Below are 19,069 nucleotides of genomic sequence, written 5' to 3' on the forward strand. Positions count from 1 at the left end.
AACTTTTAAGGGACTTTTCCCAGCGTGAAGTGGCTCATATAAGCAGCTTTGCCGCCCTTTGGGTGGGGACAAAGCAGGCACTGTGGTTCCCAGTGTCACTGTGAGCCAGGCCCTCTGATGCTGGGTTCTGGAGAGAGGACAGTCTCCACAGGAACCTGACTGTCAGGGCTGTGTGTCCACCCATCGAGGGCTGGGACTAGATGGTTCCGGAAATCCTGGCTTAGATTGGTATGGGGTGCTGGGGTCCTTACTGCAGGCCTGTTGGACATGACTGGGAACACAGCCTGGGGGCCATCGGCTTCCAGCAGCTTCCCCCAGAAGCATGGGTATAACAGGCAGCAAAGGGCTCTGCGTCCTCAGAGGAGGGAGCACAGGTTGGCTTGGACATCTGTAGGGGGGAGCCAGAGAGCCACAGGATACAATGCTATGTCTTGCTTGTGATTTCTTAGACCCAAACTCTTACACTTGCATGTGCTTATGGGGAGTTGAGTGCAGAAAGTGAATTCCTTTGGGTTTGGTTGTTGTTTTGATACCACCTGCATTTAAGCTCTTCCTTCTTAATTTCAAACAACCCTGTAGTCTTTATAAAGTGCACTGTGTGGGTGCTGCCCAGCCTCCCTAGGGTCTGAGTGTGCCCCACTGCTTGGAGGCAGGGCTGCTTCACCTGCGCTGGGATGGAGCCCTGTTCATAGGAGCTGGGCTTTATTTTTAGCAGGTACAGTTCCATGTCTCACAGAGCTGAGAGCAGAAAGACTGTAGATTTAATTAAATGACACTGAAAGGGGAGGTAATTACTTCTGCATGTTTCAGGAGGCTCCGGAGGGTGTTTCAGGAGGCCCCGGAGGGTGTCCCAGGTCCTCTGCTGCAGCCCTGTGAGGCTGTTACCTGGAAAACGCCCAGGACCCCATCCCTGATGGGCACTCAGCGTCCTGGGCATTGCTCTAATGATGAACGATGTGAGCTTTCTTCTCTGAAGCCTGGCTTTGGAGATAAGCCATGCAATCTAGAGACAGTGCAGCAGGTCACTGCAGAGGAAGCATGGTCAAGCTCTGCATCCCAAAGCTGCTTTAACAGGACAGGACACCGGGCGTGGTGGCTCGTGCCTGTAATCCCAGCACTTTGGGAGGCTGAGGCGGGTGGATCATCTGAGGTCGGGAGTTCGAGACCAATCTGGCCAACATAGCAAAACCCCCATCTCTACTAGCGGGGCATGATGGCTCATGTCTGTAATCTCAGCCACTTGGGAGGCTGAGGCAGGAGAATTGCTTGAAACCAGCAGGCGGAGGTTGTAGTGAGCTGAGATCGCGCCATGGCACTCCAGCCTGGGCGACAGACTGAAAAGACTGGGCACAGTGGCTCATGCCTGTAATTCCAGCACTTTGGGAGGCTGAGGCTGGCAGATCACAAGGTCGGGAGATCAAGACCATCATGGCTAACATGGTGAAACCTCATCTCTACTAAAAATACAAAAAATTAGCCGGGCGTGGTAGCGGACGCCTGTAGTCCCAGCTGCTCAGGAGGCTGAGGCAGGAGAATGGCGTGAACCCGGGAGGCAGAGCTTGTAGTGCCGAGATCGCGCCACTGCACTCCAGCCTGGGCGACAGCGAGACTCCGTCTCAAAAAACAAAACAAAACAAAACAAAAAAAACAAGTCAGGACATGTAGGGTACTAGCACCATCCAGCTGCCTCTTGCACACAGGAGGGGCCAGCGGCCAAGAGTTCATTTATAGTAACCAGAAGCTTCCACACCCTCAACACACTCAGATCCATAGCACCTCCTCCTACCAGTGGCTGTGTGGGTGGTACTGCCTCCCTATGCCTCATAGGGTCCCTGTTCAGTATCCTAGCTGGACACCACGCCTGACACGGAGCACCAGAAGTGTGGCTGATCAGAGCCGAGATACCTCGAGCAGTTACAGAGAGTTTGCACACAGAAGGCAAGATGCACTCCCTTGTTCATGACCTGCGTGCATGACATGCAGAAGGAGTGTATTTTGGATGTGTATTGGGTTAGATAAAATATATGACTAAAGCAAACTTAGTCTTTTTTTTAATGAGCAAATCCAGATTTATTTTAATGTCATGTCATTGTCAATGTGTTTAAAAACCTCATAAGTTAGTGGGAGCCCTAGTTTCCTGGGACGGCATGCCAGAGGTACTGAAATTTGTCGCCTTTCTCTACAAACCCCCAGCAATCCAATCCAAGTCCGTAGCTTCAGAAAGCCAGGAGTCATCTCTTCAGTCAGTCTACTCCTCTGGTTCTCGGTTTTTCTTTCAAGGGAGGGAGATCACAGTGTTTCAAACAGGGAACAAAACCAGTTGAGCTTCCAGCTCAGGTTTGTGTAAGATGGAGCGAGGGGAGACCCACTCCAGAGAAAAGGGTAAGGTGGAGATGGATTATTTCTTTACAGCTTTGTCAAAATGGAAGAAAAAAGATTGACAAATGAGGATCCATTTCATAGATGAGAATCGCTTCATAACTGAAGGCTCCAGCTCCTAAAATGGGAGGGGCCTGACTGGACAGCCTGAATCAGATGAGGAGTTGGCCACACTGAATAAAAACAATCTGAAAAATAATCCTTCTAATTTTGAAGCCAGATAAAATACTTGGGGAGAATAGAAAAGAGAGGAAAAAGCCCCAAACAGATGGAAAAATGCTGACGTCAGAGTAGTATAAAAAAATTCAACCGAGTTTTCGGTGGTGGTGGCTAATTTAGCCCTGTTCTGTTGTAGGGTCACAAACTTTGACCAAGCAGAGAGTAGTAGAAAAGGCTAGAAAGAGGGGCTTGAAGACGATGAATTTTGACTCCTGATTTTATTATTTAATTTCTTTTTTTCATTTAAAGTAGTCTTCTGTGGTTGGGAAGCCTCGCCTCCCAAGACCAGAGTCAGATGCTGGTTGTTGTTGGAAGGGGGTGGGCTGGGGAACTGGGGTGGGGACAGGGAGACCCCCGCTCTGCTGGCAGTCCTAGGTGGAGAAGAACTGCACTTCACAGAGTCTGGGGTGTGGTGGGAAGGGGATGAGGCAGGAGCAGCAAGCTGGGGAGATGGGACCCACCTAGGTCCCCAGCTTCATTTTCTTCTAATGTTTCCCCAGTGGTGGCATTCTCTGCAGTCTTGGAGGCCTTCTTTTTTTTCTTTTTCTGGGTTTTTCGACTTGCAGAATTCTGGAGGAGGGTCTTTAACTCTGCATCCTGGACCTCCATCTCAGACTTATGGGGGTCAGGCTGGAAGGGACCACTGGTTATCCGCATGGGGCCACTGGGCATGAGCAGAGCTGTAAATTTAAACTGGGCAGCAAATTCCCCCTCCTTCTCATAGAGAACATTAAAGGGTTGCAGCAGTCCATGCTTGGGGCGCTCCACCACACCCAGCCGAGCCTTCTTCTCATCTTCACATGCTCGGAAAGTAAACGGCGTAGCATCAAAATGCCTTTCCACCTCACCGAAGAAGGCACGTCAGGTTTTCATTTTCAGTCTATACTGTTTGGAGGGGTCTCGTTTGTAAATAGTGGTTCTCTGTCCTGCATCCTTGGCCTTTCCCTCTCCTGAGCTGACGAGAACATCCACAGCATATACTTCATGTACCTCAAATCCAGCTTTTTCACGGTCCTTCTTCTGCTGGTCTGTGCCATTCTGAGTAATGGTTTTTTCTCCATCGATGACATGCTGCTTCAACTGGTGTGACAGGCATACCTTCTGTTGACGTGCAGTTAAATGCGTGGGCAACTTTGTTCCCGGTTTCTGTCACTTGTGTGTTCTGATTTCCAGGTTTGACCAGGCATAGGGCACCTTCAGCACAATGGTGAGCTGCCTTAATAACATCTGCTTTCCTTCCTGTTATTTGGGTCCCCTGAGCTACGTCAACCACAAAAGTATGAGCTACATTAGTGGTGAAGCCGTCCGCAGGGACCCCAAGGTCAATTTTTACCAAGTCACCTTCCTTGAGAATATAATCCTGGCCGCTCTTCAAAGGGGAGAAGTGACATACACAGTTATTTACCGAAATGCTGGTGGGAAAAGCAATACCTTTCTTCCTTTCCTTTTTTTTTTTTTTTTTGAGACAGAGTCTCTCTCTCCCAGTCTGGAGTGCAGCAGCACAGTCTCGGCTCACTGCAAGCTCCGCCTCCAGGGTTCACGCCATTCTCCTGCCTCAGCCTCCCGAGTAGCTGGGACTACAGGTGTCCGCCACTACACCCAGCTAATTTTTTTGTATTTTTAGTAGAGATGAGGTTTGACCGTGTTAGCCAGGATGGTCTCGATCTCCTGACCTTGTGATCCACCCATCTTGGCCTCCCAAACTGCTGGGATTACAGGCGTGAGCCACCGCGCCCGGTTCTTCATATCCTTTTCTTTCTTGAAGATGTTCCCTGTTTCTTGCATAATGATGGCATCACTTTTCTCGCCGAGGCTCAGCACTGACACACCTGAGCTGGATGCTTCCACCAAGGACCGAAGGGCCCTGTTGGTGATGTCGCCCCCCATCTTCTACCTGGTCATGACCAGGTCCTCGGCGATAGTTTGCTCCTGCTGCTTGTCCTCGCCCGACATCTTCCTGCCACCACCACTGCAGCCTCGTTTCCCCTGAGCCGCTGCTCTGCCTCCCTTCCCAGTCGCAGGCTGTGGTTAGAGCTCCCTCGATCCTCGAGGAGAGGGCGAGCAAAAGCCACAAACTTAGTGTTTTAGCGTGACTTCTGGGAACATCTGAAATTATACCTGTGGCTTGTCTGGTAGGTGTAGGATCTAAACTGTTCTTTGGTGCCCTTGGATTTGACTTCCTCTCCTGTCCAGGCCCCGCCCCTGTAGTTGGGAGCTAGTGACTTGTAACAACCATATCAGGCTTTGAGAGTGTTTTTAGCCAGCTTTAAGTGCTATTATTTTGCATTTATGCAGACAATTACAAAATAGCCTGCTGGGCCTTACCAAATAGCCCGGTTTCACCACTGAGATTGTACGTCTGCAGGGCTCCCTGGCCTGTGCTTTCAGTGAGCACACCCATCCCCAAAAGGCCCCGCGCTGTCTGGGCCTCTGTCTCCCTTGTTTTCTGTGGGTAAGACTTACACAGTGGATTTGCCGCTGATTTTCCGTGTCCCAGCTGTACCCTGAATGCATCAACGGGCATGCTCAGCCTGCAGGTCAGTGATGGCTTGTGATGAGCCCCATCCTGTCTTCCCGTGGGAGGAGGGTCCCCACGTAACCCTTTCATGTCCTGACCTGCACTTGCTTTGGCAGCCCCTGGGGTCCCACTGAGGGGCTGCTATTTATGCAGCTGCAGGACACACGCTAGAGTCCTGGGAAAAGCCCCTCAGGCACTCCCACATCTGGCCAGGCTATTTATATCCCTCAAAAGGGCCCATTTTTCTTTGCAGAGAGTGAACATGTGGGCAATGCTGTCATGCCCGCCAGTGGAGTCCGTGAAACAAGCCCTTTCATTGAATAGCTTTCTGGGTGCGTCTGACACGTTCTCATCCATGTGCAGAGGCCTCGCGGTTTTACGCCTTCTCTGCTGCCATTGTGTGGATCGCTGCTCCTCAGAGTGCAGGCGGACTGTGGCCCCCATAGCAGCCGGTTCCTGGTGCTGGGGGAGCCTGGCTGGTCTGGATAGGCATACCTTGCCTCCCTGTCCCTATCCCACATCGCCCAGGGGAGGGTGGGTCCTCCATGGCCTGCCATGCCACAGGTCACTGAGCTCCTGCCCTGGGTCCCATATGCCTGGGCAGTGGGGCGTCAGCAGAGGAAATAGTAGTCTACTATGGGGGCAGACAGACCCCAAAGGAGATCAATGGGTCAGGTATGATTGAAGTTATAAGGGGGAAAAATAAAGCAGAAAAAGATGCCAGGGGCAATGGCTTACTCTTGTCATCCCAGCACTTTGATAGGCCGAAATGGGAGGATCACTTGCGGCCAGGAGTTTGAGACCAGCCTGGGCAACATAGTGAGACCCCCATCTCTATAAAAATATAGAAAATTAGCCAGGCATGGTGAAATGCACCTGTAGTCCCAGCTACTCAGGAGGCTGAGGTGGGAGCATGACTTAAGCCCAGGAATTCTAGGCTGCAGTGAGCTATGATCACACCACTGCGCGCCAGCCCGGGTGACAGAGCAAGACTCTATGCAAATAAATACATCTAAATAAAATACAAATAAATAAATACATAAAGCAGAGAAAGAGATGAGATAGGCTCTATAAGGGGAGTTGGGCTAATTGATGGAGCCACGGCTGGCGCCATGCCTGTGCCTGGGGAGGAGCACCGTATGCATGGGGAGCACTGAAGTGGAGGTGGAGAGGGCAGTGGGCCGAGGCAGAATCAGGAAGGACAGGGGCAGGAGAGGAGGTGGTGGGTTGGGGAGTTTGAGGGGGTTGGGGAAGACCCCTGGCTTCTGAGGAAAATGGGCCATGGTGGGGGTGCCGGGCACCCGGTTGGGAGGCTGTGAGGTGGTCTGGGAGAGCGCTGCTGGTGCGGGCATGGTGCAGCAGTGCCGATGAGGAGTGGCTCCCTTTGGTGCTTACTTGGAGGTGCACCAGGAGGATTTGCTGCCAGCTTGGATCTGGGGTGGGTCATGGTGTGGGTCGGGGAGCACAGAATGCCCTGGGGTTTGGCCTGAGCCGTAGGAAAGATGGAGGCTCCACGTGGGCTTCTGCCTGGGCTCTCTTAGAGACGTCTCAGCTTTGGGGAGGTGAGGAGCATGGTTTGGGGACACGGGAAGCTTGAGGTTCTTATTAGTGGGGAGGAGGCTGTGGGGTACCTAAGCCTGGAGTCGAGGAGACATCTGAGGACTAGCCCGGGGGTTAGTCCTGACTGGAGCTGGGGCACGGAGCCCTCCCAGGGCAGGCCCCCTCAGAATGCCCTCGCTCCTTCGCTGTCAGGTAGGGATGTGTCTGAACCTGCTCCTGCTGCCTGCTGGCCTGCAAGGGTCACAAGGAGAGACCAACCTTCGGGGGCCTCTGTCGAGATTGGAAGGACAGATAGGCAGCGTGCGAGGGAGGGTCGGGATTTGGACTGGCTGTCGGCTGCGGTGGGAGAGATGGTCTGGGCCTGGGAGGTGAGATGGACAGACTCGAAAGGATAGGACACATGGCAGGGCTCGGAAGGGAAGGCATCTGGGGAATTGAGGGTCTCCTCTTATCTCTGCAGTCTTTGGGGGCAGCACCTATCCCACAGGGGCACGCCCAGCTGAGACTTCGAGTCCTCTGAGCTGGACGTAGTGTGAGCAGGGAGCCCGCCTGAGGCCTGGGTGCAGCGTGGCATGGGGAGTGGAAGGTGCATCCTGAGGGGAGGCACCTTCCTCCCCAGCCAGCGTGCCTGGCGCACAACCCCCCTCCCACGCCTCAGTCTCCTGCTGCTGCTGCCTTGTTTTAGAAGGTGCGGCTGCTAGGGTCCAGGATGGCCCACGCCCCTGCCGAGGGGAAGTGGCTGCTCCTTTGTGCAGGGAGCCTCGGAGTCCTGGAGAAGTCCTGGGAGGCAGCCTACCCTCTCTGCCCTCCTTGGTGGCCCGAGAGAGGCCCCGTGGTGTTCATCATGGGGATGGGATGGTGTGTCTTGTTTTCTTTAGCCCATGTTGAGTAGGGTGGGGTCATAGCCTTGCAGCAGGCCCTGTTCAGAGCTAGTCAGTCAGTCACAGGGTGTTTTTGTTCTTTGGTTTTGCACCTTGTGGTAGGACAAATGATGGCCCCCGAAAATGCCAGGTTCTAGCCTCTGGAGCCTGAGAGGGTGACTTTAGATAGAGAGTTAGAGTCTGCAGATGGGACCAAGTTGAGGATCTCGAGGTGGGGAGATGATTCTGGATTATCTGCTGGGCCTCAAGTACACTCAAAAGTGTTCTTCTCAGAGGCAGCAGAGGGAGATTAGACACAGAGGGCCCAGAGGCCACAGTAGTGATGGGTGTGGGGTGGATTTTATCTGCCAATTGGGCTGGGCCTTGGGGTGCCCAGATAAGTGGTCAGGTGCCATTCTGGGTGTCTGTGTGGGTATTTCTGGGTGAGGTTGACATGAGAATCGGTAGACTAAGGAAAGCCGTGGCCCGGGAGGCAGGATGAACAGACCCGCAGGGATAGAACACGTGGCAAGGCCTGGAAGGGAGGGGGTCTGGGACATGAGGGTCTCGTCTCATCTCCTGCTGGGGGTGCAGTGCTTGTCCTGCATGGCACCCCCAGCTGAGCCTACGGAGACCTCTGAGTTGGACGCAGAGGCTGGGAGCATGGGTAGGGAACTCACCTGAGGCCTGGGCATGGTGTGCAAAGTAGAAGGTGGGGTAGGAGGTGGCCCTTCCCAAAGTGAGTCGGCCTCACCCAATCCGTCGAAGTCCTCCATAGAACAAAAAGACCCGGCTCCCCACGTCAGAGGGGAGTTCGCCTGCCTGACTGCCTGTGAACGGAAGCTTCACAGGGTCTCCAGCTTGTGGATGACAGATCCATAATCACGTGAGCCGAGCGCATAATAAATCTCTGTCTCTCCCTGTGCACATGCTGCTGGTTCTGCTTCTCTGGAGAACGCTGACTAACCAAGGAACCACAAACCAAGCAACGCTGCTGCCACCAGAAGCTGGAAGAGGCCAGGAAGGGAGTCTCCCCTGGGGCCTCCAGAGAGCGCATGGCCCTGCTGACACCCTGATTTTGGTCAGTGAAACTGATCTCAGCATTCTGGCCTGCAGAACGTGAGGGAATACACTTCTGTTGTAAGCCGTCCAGTTTGTGGTCACTGGTGAGAGCTGCCGCCCGAAAACCATACAGGCAGTGTAAACAGCGCTTCCGTGAATACCCTGGCCGTGCTCTGGAGCTGTCATTCAGTGCACGGGTTTCAGGGAGCAACACTCACGGTCCGAAGAGCTGTGTCTCTTCATTGTAATAGATCTTGCAAGATCCGTTTCTGAAAAGATCCAACAGTTCATCCTTCCCTGTGAGTGCGGGGAGCTCCCTGTTCCAGCACCCTCTCTCGGCGGTGGCATGAGACACTATAGACCGACTTGTCAGTGTTCGGGGCAGAGTGACAGCTTTGTGGCCTTGATGGCGTCCCCCCAGATCCTGGTGAGTGTCACATCCTTGTTGGATGTTCTGTGGCCATTTGGATCTTCTGTGAATCGCCTGTTGTGTGTTGTGACCCTGTTCTGTCAGGACGTTCAGCCCTTTCTTGCCAATCTATAGGAGCTCTGGATTTGTTATAGATATTGATCTTCTTTCTTCTGCTTGGAACATATTTATTCCTAATTCTCTTCTGTGCCAGTTTCTTTTATGAATGTATCATTTGCTGTCCAGGTTAACTCATTTGATGGTCGAACGTGTCTCTCTCTTCTCTTAGGGCTCGTGGGTACCAGCGTTTGTTAAGAAGATTACATGGGTTGTCTGGGGATTTTCTGGCAGGGGTTTTCTTGTTTTGTGTGTTTGAATTAAACTCTTGAACGTGTCTAGAATGCTTTTAACAGGAAATAATATGCTTGGGGTGGGGAGGACAATTTTGTTTCCTTCCAGTGTGCCAGCAGTAATTAGTCAATAATCCGTCCTTTGACCAATGAATTGAACGACAGCTCTGTGGTCTGTTAGGGCCTCATGTAAACTGGGTTCCATCTGGGGATCCTCCTTCCCACTCGCTGGCCCACTTGTCTCTTCACATGCCCACATCCCATCAGTAGCGGCTGCAGAGCACCTGCTGACAGCTGGGAGGAGTCCCCTTGCGTGCTCCGTGTGTGATGACGTGCTTTGTGAGCCGTGATGGCAGGAGCACTCCTGCGTATGCCTGTATGTGTTTGCCTGTGTTTCTCCTTGTGACTACTGGGCAGAGCATGATAAGGGCGGGTACACTGTAGCTGTGCTGGAGGGGCAGCCAGGGAAGAGGCCGTGAAGGTGGTGAGGGAGGCCCAGGTGAAGCAGGAAAACAGAGACCACCAGGTGGACGCAGAATTATGTCTATGGTAGGTAGGTATAATTTCTAAAAGGCAAAGTGTCCAGGACAATAAATGTAAAGCAGGTTTGTTATGTGGGGAGCAGTGAAAAGAGAACCCTTCGTGTCAGGGGCCTGCCTACTGCTTGGATTTCCTTTGGGCATGAGTGCCCTGACTCTGCCCGTCGTGGGGGGATGCATGGGCATGCAGTGGGGTGAGCTGTTACTGCACCTTAGGCGTCTGTGCCTGGCCCAGGGCTGCCTGACCCTGGGCACCTCTGGCAGCTGGCACCTTACAGTCCCCAAATGCTCTCTGTGCCCCGTCTTCTATGGCACAGCTCTAGCAGGGCAGGGCACACCCATGCAGGGAGCCCAGGAGGTCAGGGCCTGCAGTTACCCACTGGTGACCTCACCCCCACCCATGCTGTGGAGGGAGGGGAGAGAGTTTCAGGTGCTGGCCCATACAGGACTTACAGCCAGGACAGGAGGCAGCCGGGTCCTGGCCACCAGCTCGGAGACAGGCAGGGGGTGGGGTGCGGGTGAGGTGCTGCAGGGCCAGGGCTGTCCGCCACCCGCCTACCCCGGGCAGATCCTCCTCTGGCGGCGGCTGCTGGCCCGACCTGCTTCCCGGGTGGCTATTATGGGCGGGTGGAGTCCACGCCACGCTTTTCTGGGAGGGCTCATTTTCTGTCAGACAGCTGAAGGCTCCACTCTGCAGGGACAACAGGACCGTGGTACACCCGCTTCGAGGTCAGTGAGAAGGTGGACAGGGCAGCCAGGCCCCATGGGAAGGTGGCTGGAGACTGGGCCCATGGGCATCCCGGTGGCCCTGATTAAGCTCCTTGTTTAGCCCACACACAACTTGTGGCTGGACTGTGTGTCCAGTTGAGCACTGGCATCTGTTCTTCTCCAGGGCACCTCGCGACCTGGCCTGCTTCCAGGGGGTAGTGTGGGTGGTCATAAGCCCGCCACTGACCGGGAAGTCTCACTCTGGAAGCTGTGGAGAAGTCCCTAGGGGATCTGATGGGGCTGAGCTCTGGGCTGTGAGTCACCTCCTGGGGAAAAGAGCTGCCTTCCTCCTGGGCGGCTTCAGTTCCAGGTCAGGCAGAGGCTGTGCAGGCGTGCTGTAGGGGTGCAGGGGGCCCTCGTGCTGCTGAGCACGGTCCTGGTGGGCATCGGAGGTTGCTGTAGCCCAGTGAAGGCCCTTCGAGTCTCTCAGACTGTGTGGTGACAGGCTTGTCCAAGCCCAGGCCCAGGGCCCGGGTTTGCAGACGACACTGGCACATGTGTGAATCAGGGTCCCCAGCATTGACTCACATCTGCCCGAGTGTGGTGTTTCCTCGCTGGGAAATGGTGAGAAGGATGGGGAGGGCCGCAGCCATGCCAGACACTGTCTGGTGCTGACCCCTCTCCAGGATGGTTGTAGTTATGAACTCCAGGAACCCTCCCCTCCCCATGCATGTGTCCTGCCAGCCCAGGGTGAGTAGGTCTGATTCTCTGCTAGCTGTTGGGGCCTGTGGAAGTGAAACTCACTGTCTTTTCCATTTTTACCTTGAACTCTGTGTTTCTAGCAAGTAGAGGAAGAGGACCCCGGCCAGGCAGATGGTTTATTTTTATGCATGGTTTCAGATGGTGGCCGCCCCTCCTCCCCCCCTTGCTGCTGACCGTCTTGCTTTTTTGAGATGTTGCTGCTGCATGGTTTTCTTACAATTTTTTCTATTCTACTGCATTTTGACAAATGAGGTCCGTATTCTTCCTGCAAAGCCACCACGTTTAACAGAGGACTCTTGGAACCTGGTAAGCTTGGGAAGAGCAGGTGGCTTCCTCCTCTTCTGGCAGGTGGGCCAGTGGGGCTGGAGGAGTAGGGGGGCGCCAGCAGCCTCTACCATCCTTGTGGCAGCCGTGGTGCCCAGGGCCAACCCACTGAGCCCCTCCCGGTGCTTTGGCCAGTGAACTTGACCCAGGCCATATGGGGCAGCAAACCGTGTCTCTGGCCTGAAGATGTGGCTTGGGCCAGGGGAAAGAGAAGGAAACAGCCCCAGCTCACTGGGTGTTGATGATGGGAAGGGGTGATCAGGAGCATGCTGAGCTCACCAGCCTGGCCATTGCTGGTCTACACATCTATAAACTGTACAAGATTTCCAGCACGTTAAATAATAGAGCCTTACAGTCCGATGGGAAAGAGAAGTGTTTAAACACAGCCATGGGAAGGGTGCCTAGTGAGGGACTGTCAAAGGTGGACATGGCCGTGAGCCCCTCTTGCCAGCCTCTAGCCCTCTGTCCACACGGTGGGGCCTGGAGTTGCTGGGCTTCCCTTTCACTTAGATCAGAAGCTGAAGTTGAACAGTGTGGGGTGGGACGGGAGTGTAGGAGGGGAGTTAGGGTCCAGGCAGGAAAGCTGGACGCAGAGTGGTTAGATAGGTATTAGGGGCTGAAACGACAAAGAGGGTACTGAGGACACCCAGGGACAGAGCAGGCACAGCCTCCAATGAGGACACCCAGGGACAGAGCAGCCACAGCCTCCAGGCAGGTCCCAGGAGCCCTGAGGAGGATACGTGGGGTGGTGGGGAATTGGTCCCCTCCCTACCTGCTGCCTCCAGGCTGCCCTTGCTTCCTTCCCGTGGTCTGGGGCATTCTGATCCTGACACAGTGATCTGGGGGTGGCCCATCATGTGGGAACGGGGACCTGGCTCGTGCAGACATCTCCAGCCAGAGCTCAGGGTTGCCTCTACTATCATCACCTTGGCCACATCCCCTTTCCTTCTGATCCCAGACACACTGGGCTCTGTCTTGCCTGCTGTTCTGTCTGCCTGGGAAGCTAATGTTGTTGGTGCCCAATTCCTGAAGAGTCCTCCCTGATGGCCCGTCCACCACGCGAAGCCGTGGAATGCCCGCTGCTGGGAGGAACAGTGCCACCCGGCCGAGTCCTGCACGTGTGTGGAAGCGGAGGCCAGGGGTTTGTATTCGTAAGGTCTGGGAGTTTGGTTTAAGGCAGATCTTTCAGTGTGGGTGGCTGGTCTGATTTGGATTGGGACATGTTTACAGTGTGTAATAAGACTTTAAGATCAGTGGACACAGCAGAGGGCGTGAAGCCAGCCTGATGGTGGTTTGCTGAGGGAGCGACTTGCCCAGGGGAGTGGCTTGTTCTTAGAAGGACTCCTGGGTGAGCAGGTCAAACGACTTTCAGGAGCTCTGATCAGTCAAGTTGCATGCTGCTTTGCCCGCTTGGGTGGAAATTTGCTGCAGTAGTCCAGTTAAAGTGTACTTGTGCAGTTCTGACACCTCACCCTCCAGGTCCAACTCAGCCTCCTCACCAGGCCAGCTTGTCTCTTGTAGTTCTCTTGGCACCCTGTGTGTTTCTGCTCAGGACTTGTCACAGTGTGTCATCACACACACGCAAGCACACGCCGTGGGACACTGATGTCCTGCCCACTGGATGGGTTCCATAGGGTGGAGCCAGCCCCACTTTGCTCTGCTGGCACTTAGCACGGTGCCTGGCACGTAGCAGGTAGTTAGGAAATATTTGCAGAGGAACATGAATAAGTCTTGCATGAGGTGCCAGGGAGCTCAGAGGAGGAAGCAGCCTCCCTTTTTTCCAGGAGACCAGGGGGCGCTTTACCCAGAAGGGCCCTGCTGCTGTGGAGAACGCAGCCTCCCTGGGGGCTGAGTGTGGAGGGCAAGCAGAGGGCAGGGCCCGGGGGCCAGGGTGATGGGAACATGGGTGTGGGTGGGAGCTGGATCAGATGGCATTATGAGGGGAAAGGGTTGGGATTTTAAGCAAAAGGCAGCGGAGAGCTGTTGAAGGCTTTTTGGCAGAGGCGTGTCAAGACCAGATTTGGAATTTTGACATACTCATGCAGCTGTACCATCGGGGTGGGTGAAAATGTGGGTGGAAGAAGGCGCAGGGGCTGGAGAGGAATGGGAGGGAAGGCGGTGTGGTCACTGCTTCCTGGCAGGGGCGGGGAGGGAGCCTCAACTGGGTCTGTGGGGCAGAGGAGCCAGCACCACTCCAGGGCTCGTCCCGGAGTGTGTGGATGGAGGTGCTGGATGGAGGTGCTGCAGCCCGGGTGGCTCCCAGGGTGAGGGAGTTCGAGACCAGCCTGGCCAACATGGTGAAACCTTGTCTCTAATAAAAATACAAAAATTAGCCGGGTGTAGTGGTGGGCGCCTGTAATCCCAGCTACTCAGGAGGCGGAGGCAGGAGGATCGCTGGAACCCGAGAGGCAGAGGTTACAGTGAGCAGAGATCAAGCCGTTGTATTCCAGCCTGGGCGACAGAGTGAGACTCCATCTTAAAAAAAAAGAAAAAGAAAAAGTAAAAATATACGTTGTATTTGATTCTAGTCAAAGAATATAAAGAATTCTTTGATTTATTGCCTCAAATATCCCTAATACTAGAAATGTTCTTTGTCTCAGGAATGACAGAATAAAGCAGTTCATAATGTGGGTTTGACAGGCATAGCTTTCAGCCCATGATGTACTGGATTAATATTTTTATCTAATTGCATGACCCCAGCTCTGTCGTGAGCAGGAGTTGCAGTCACCAGGCGCCCGTGGTGAATGTCGTCCTGCTCACGTTGTTGTGTCATTCTGCGACGCAGCCATCATGAGCTGCCACGGGAGGTGCTCCGCCCTGAAAGCTCTCTCCAGGCCAGCCTGAGTGTGGCATCCACATGAGCACAAGTCCAGCACCAGCTGACCCCCAGCCCTTCACTCTTCCCCTTCCTGGGTCTCCAGTTTCTCATCTCCAAACTTAAAGCTTGCGTTCATGGTCACAAAAGGCTCCCAGGAGAGAAGGAGGGCGCTTGGCTTGACTGTTCTCTACGGTGCGCCTTTGTTGCTTCCCTCTTCCCTCTTCCACACTCAGCCCCCAGGGAGGCTGCCCCCTCCGCAGCAGCTGGGTGCCCTTCTGGGTACAGTGTCCTCTGCTTCCTCTCTGCATCTTGCTGAGATGGCCCTGTCCCTCTATCCCTACCCCATAGGTTATTAGAATTCTTCTAGTGAGAAGGGCGCAAAGCCTGGTGCCGGGTGGCACTGTGCGTGTTAGCAGGTTGGATGGCTCATCCTTGGGACTGAGTTGCTCAGTTTAAGGAATTTTAGACTTGGCATCTGGGTTCAAGCGTATCCCTGTCCTGACTATGTCCCGAGCTGCGGGCCAGGGCAGAGCACCACATCCTTCATACAGTGTCCCTGTCTTGTTCATCTCTGAGACTCAGAGACCTAGTTTGTGTGGCTGTCACCTGTGCCCGCTCAAGTCACATTGCTACCTTCCTTTAGCACCTGGACACATCAGCCAGACCTCCCTCCCTGGGACCCCTTGACCAGAGGCAGTACCGGGAACCTGTGCCCCTTGCTGCTGGCGCACATGGGCAGGTGCCCGTGTCACTGAGCCCAGCCATGTCCCAGGCCTGCACCCTCTCCTCTCAGGGCGCACTGCAGCAGTGGGAATGCCTGTTGCTGCTGCCTGCTAGGGTTGGTGCTGGGCGGGGTTGGGTGCAGAGGCTGGGATCTGGAGGCCGCACCTGCAGTGTCGGAGACTCAGGGCGAGCCTCACACCTGCCCTGCTGCTTGTCCTGTGGTTGTTTGTTTATTCAATACCAAGTGTGGGCGACCAAGATTGGGCAATACTCACTGCATCGTGCTTCCTTACAGGCTGAGGACAGGTGCCTGCTGCTGTGGGAGGAAAACCTGGCCTGCAGAAAAATAAAAACTGCCAGAGCTGCACGAGCCACTCTTCACTGCACTGTGCAGTGCCCACTAGTATCAGGCCACTCATGGGGGTGGACATGCTGGACGACAGAGCAGCCAGGGCCTTGCAGCCCCTAACAGAAGAGGCCACGTGCTTCCCAGTTCAGGGTCATCTGCCCAGCTGGGAGCAGGCCGTCTGGCTGCAGCACTGTCCAGCAGCTCTGTGCATGCTCACCTCCCAAATTTGCCCTCATTGCTACCTCTTGACTGAGCTACCTTCGTGATTCCTGAGTCCAAGGCTGGACATGAGAGCTCAGAGGGCCTGAGTGACTTGCCCAGGGCTACAGCTGCTTCCTTGGGACTTCCCCTCTGGCCCCATTGTCCCGTGGCCCTAGGCAGCTCGCCCATCCTGCCATGGAGCCCCCAGATGACTGCAGTAGTGGCCAGGCCTGCAGGGTCCTCAGGCACTGAGGAGCTTGCCCTTGCCAGGCGCCCTGCCGCTCCGTGGGTGGACAATGGTGTGCATGGCTCGGGTGCTGGGCCACAACCCCCCACACCCTCCTCTAAGGCAGACTTTCTCCTCCTTCCTCAGCCCTGGGACTGGTCCCTGCCCCACGAGCCCCTGAATTAGCCCACACAGGAGAACAATCGGGTCCACATTGCTGAACAGTCCCGCTGTTTAAAAGGCAGAGAATGGGACAGGCTTGTTCCACAACCTGCGGAGAAGGCTCACCACGGGACCTTGTCCCTGTGCTGAAGGGCGCCTTGTTATGGCTGGAGCAGTCCTGGCCTGAGCCCCGACTAATAACAGAGCCCTTGAAACCCCTGCAGTGAGGACAGACGTCCCAGGCGGGCAGAGGCCCTGCGTGAGGATGGGACGACTGGGCCAGATGGTGTCCTGAGTATCCATCCTCCGTGGTGGCTGGGGACATGCTGACCAGCGTGGGACCAGGAGCATGGCCCCCGGAAAGGTGAGGCCAGCCGGGCAGTGGCAGGGGCTTGGGTTTTCTTTGTCATTTGGTAAATGGTCTTGTGTTCCCATTTCTCACCGCTCACTGGGGTTGAGTGAGAATGAGCTGAGTAAGTGGCCTTCTTTCTAATGTGAGGGGACCAAATGACCTGCTGCCCTTCTGGACAACCAGATGAAAAACACACTTGAGTGGACCTTACAGGCTTCACCCCAGAGCTTTGCACTTCTGTGCTTTGAAGGCAACAAAAGTACAGGATGTTGTCTGAGAATTCCGTCCATCTGTAGCTGGCAAGAGAGCATCTGAGAAGCCAAGGCTGAGGCTGTGATTCTGGGGCGGGGGTTGGGGGGCAAGGGGGGAGTTGCGGGGAGCGCTTCCTTGGCCTGGGGCTATCCCTGCTTTCTGTACCTGGGCAACCGATTGGGACGCGGCACTGCAGATATGGACACTGGGCAGTGTTTATGCCCTTCCTTTATTTAAATTTCATGTATCTCTAAGTTTCTCTGTTTTGCACAGCCTCTGTAAGGAAAGGCTGGGCCTGCAACCTGTGGGCGTGGCCCTGGGAGGGGTGCACCCAGACCAGGTTGTCCAGGAGCAGGCAGCAGGCTGGTCGGGGGCCGGGTGGGGCGTAGGTGGAGCCTGTAGGACTTGCTCTGCATAAAGCCGTGGGTGTGGCTGCTGTTCAGGATCTTTGCTGACACAGAGACCTGGGTGGCCTGTTGTCACTGGGTTCTGTAAATCAAAGTACATGCCCAGCACTGTGTCTAGTATGGTCCAGGTGTGTGAAAGTCAGAGAGCCCTGGGAGTCTGCCGGCTCCGTCTCTGGGATTTGGGGGAAGGAGGAGGGGCCAGAAACAAACCAGAAACTCCACAGCTCCTGCTTAGGAGCCTCAAGGAAAGAAACAGGGCAAAGCAGCCAGAAGGCTGGGAACTGGAGGGCCAGTCCTGGGACTAGAATTTACATCGGAATGGGGGCTGTGAATGGGGATGCTTGTAATCCTTCCAGAATTGGGGTAAAATTTGCATCTGAATGACTCATCAAGTCAAGATTCCCATGGAATGTACTGGTGTTCTGGTTATTTTCCAGGTCCTGTTAATGGTCATTTGCATGTTTACTCAACCAGCATTCTTAAAATTAATATTACCTTACGACTGCCTTTATCATGACTCTCTTAGTGGGGATTTCTGTCCTCTACATGCCCTGGGGGATGTGTAGCCCCTGTGCACTCCCTGCTTTGGCCGGCCCCTTCCCCCATGCAAGGGGCCCAGGTAGACTCTGAGCTCTTAGACCAGCAACTCAGCCCTCAGATGTGTTTGGTTGGAACTTCCCAGTATTAAAAATATATGGATTAATTACCTCGCAGCATTTGAAGGTTTTTTCTTTCAGGAGAAAAAATCAAGAACTATTGCACACACTAGGCCACACTGCAAAAGGCTGGGAGGTGCAGTGGCCTCTTCAGACAGGGCCTGGCCCAGCTGCCCTGCCTCCCCTTTACGTTCCCTGACAGGGCCCTGGAGACTCCACTCAAAGGTTCATGGCTGCACATGCCAGGGGTCTGCAGGAGGATGAATGATGCCCCAGTACCTTGGGGCATCCCTCATGCGTGGAACCTGTGAACATTTCCTTACATAGTAAAGGGATTTTGCAGATACGATTCAGTTAAGAACCTTGAGATAGGGAAATTCTCCTGGATTTTCCAGGGTGATCCCTAAATGTGATCACAAAGTTTCTTACGAGAGAGAGGCAGGAGAGCAGAGAGGAGAGAAGGTGCTACACTGCTGGTTGGGGGAAAAAGAACTTTCACTCTGCTTTCTCAGGTTCTGTTTCTAAGGCCTGCGAATTAAACTGACGAATGACATTAACAGGAGAAAAGACAGACTAACATTTTTACATGCACGAAGCTTCACGAAAGAAAGTGAAAACCCAAAAAAGCAGTAGATTTGGGGGCCTGCATACCGTTTTGACAAAGGTCTCAGTGGAGATTGAGAAGGCGCCCAATGCCATTATGCTGACGTCTTCCCTTCTAGAGGTTTCTAGGGGCCTGGCTGGCTCCTAGACCGAGACCCCTCCCTCCTCTACCTACCCGTGTGCTGGATGGGGACAGCATGCATTGTGGAGACGGTGGATGGGCCCCACTGGCTGGCAGCGCGTGACTGGGGAGACTGGGTGGGCCTTGTCGCACATTACTGCTGCTCCGGGGCCAAGGTCTGGCTGGTCTTAAAACATGAACAGCTGGAGACACTGTGGTAGGCGTGGTCCACGTCATTGGCACTCCTGGTGTGCTCCATGTGTTACGGCGTCTCTCCCCAGAGCGGGGCAGTCCTCGCATGCCAAGTGCTACGTGTGAGTCATGCACAGATTCCTGCCCACGTCTGCGTGGGGGCTTCTGTAGCTCATCGTAGCGTCCATGTCACCCAGTCCAGAGGGGAGTGGTGGCAGCGCTCTGGCTGGAGCTGCCCAGTGTGACCCGCACTTAGTACAGAGCTGCTGGGGTTCACTGATACCAGCATCCAGAGACTTTGAGAGATACTGTCTTAG

General features: G+C 54.5%; 1 protein-coding gene and 1 pseudogene across 2 annotated transcripts in view; one reads left to right on the forward strand and one right to left on the reverse strand.

The window, feature by feature from the left end:
* Positions 1–2,801: 2,801 nt before the first annotated feature.
* LOC105535937 lies at positions 2,802–4,728 on the reverse strand (annotated as a pseudogene). Its single transcript, XR_001005518.1, has 2 exons — positions 4,328–4,728; positions 2,802–4,037 (listed from the first exon to the last, which is right to left on the reverse strand). The product of XR_001005518.1 is annotated as a proliferation-associated protein 2G4-like (transcript).
* Positions 4,729–16,371: 11,643 nt separating this feature from the next.
* The window catches only part of SEMA4D (sema domain, immunoglobulin domain (Ig), transmembrane domain (TM) and short cytoplasmic domain, (semaphorin) 4D), an 81,094-nt gene continuing 78,396 nt past the window's right edge, over positions 16,372–19,069 (forward strand). Inside the window, exon 1 of the mRNA XM_011975184.1 lies at positions 16,372–16,533. The gene's annotated coding sequence lies outside the window, so the exon portion shown is untranslated. The remainder of the gene's footprint in view (positions 16,534–19,069) is intronic.

Source organism: Mandrillus leucophaeus, unplaced genomic scaffold, assembly GCF_000951045.1.
Source record: "Mandrillus leucophaeus isolate KB7577 unplaced genomic scaffold, Mleu.le_1.0 Scaffold152, whole genome shotgun sequence".
Lineage (NCBI taxonomy): Eukaryota > Metazoa > Chordata > Mammalia > Primates > Cercopithecidae > Mandrillus > Mandrillus leucophaeus.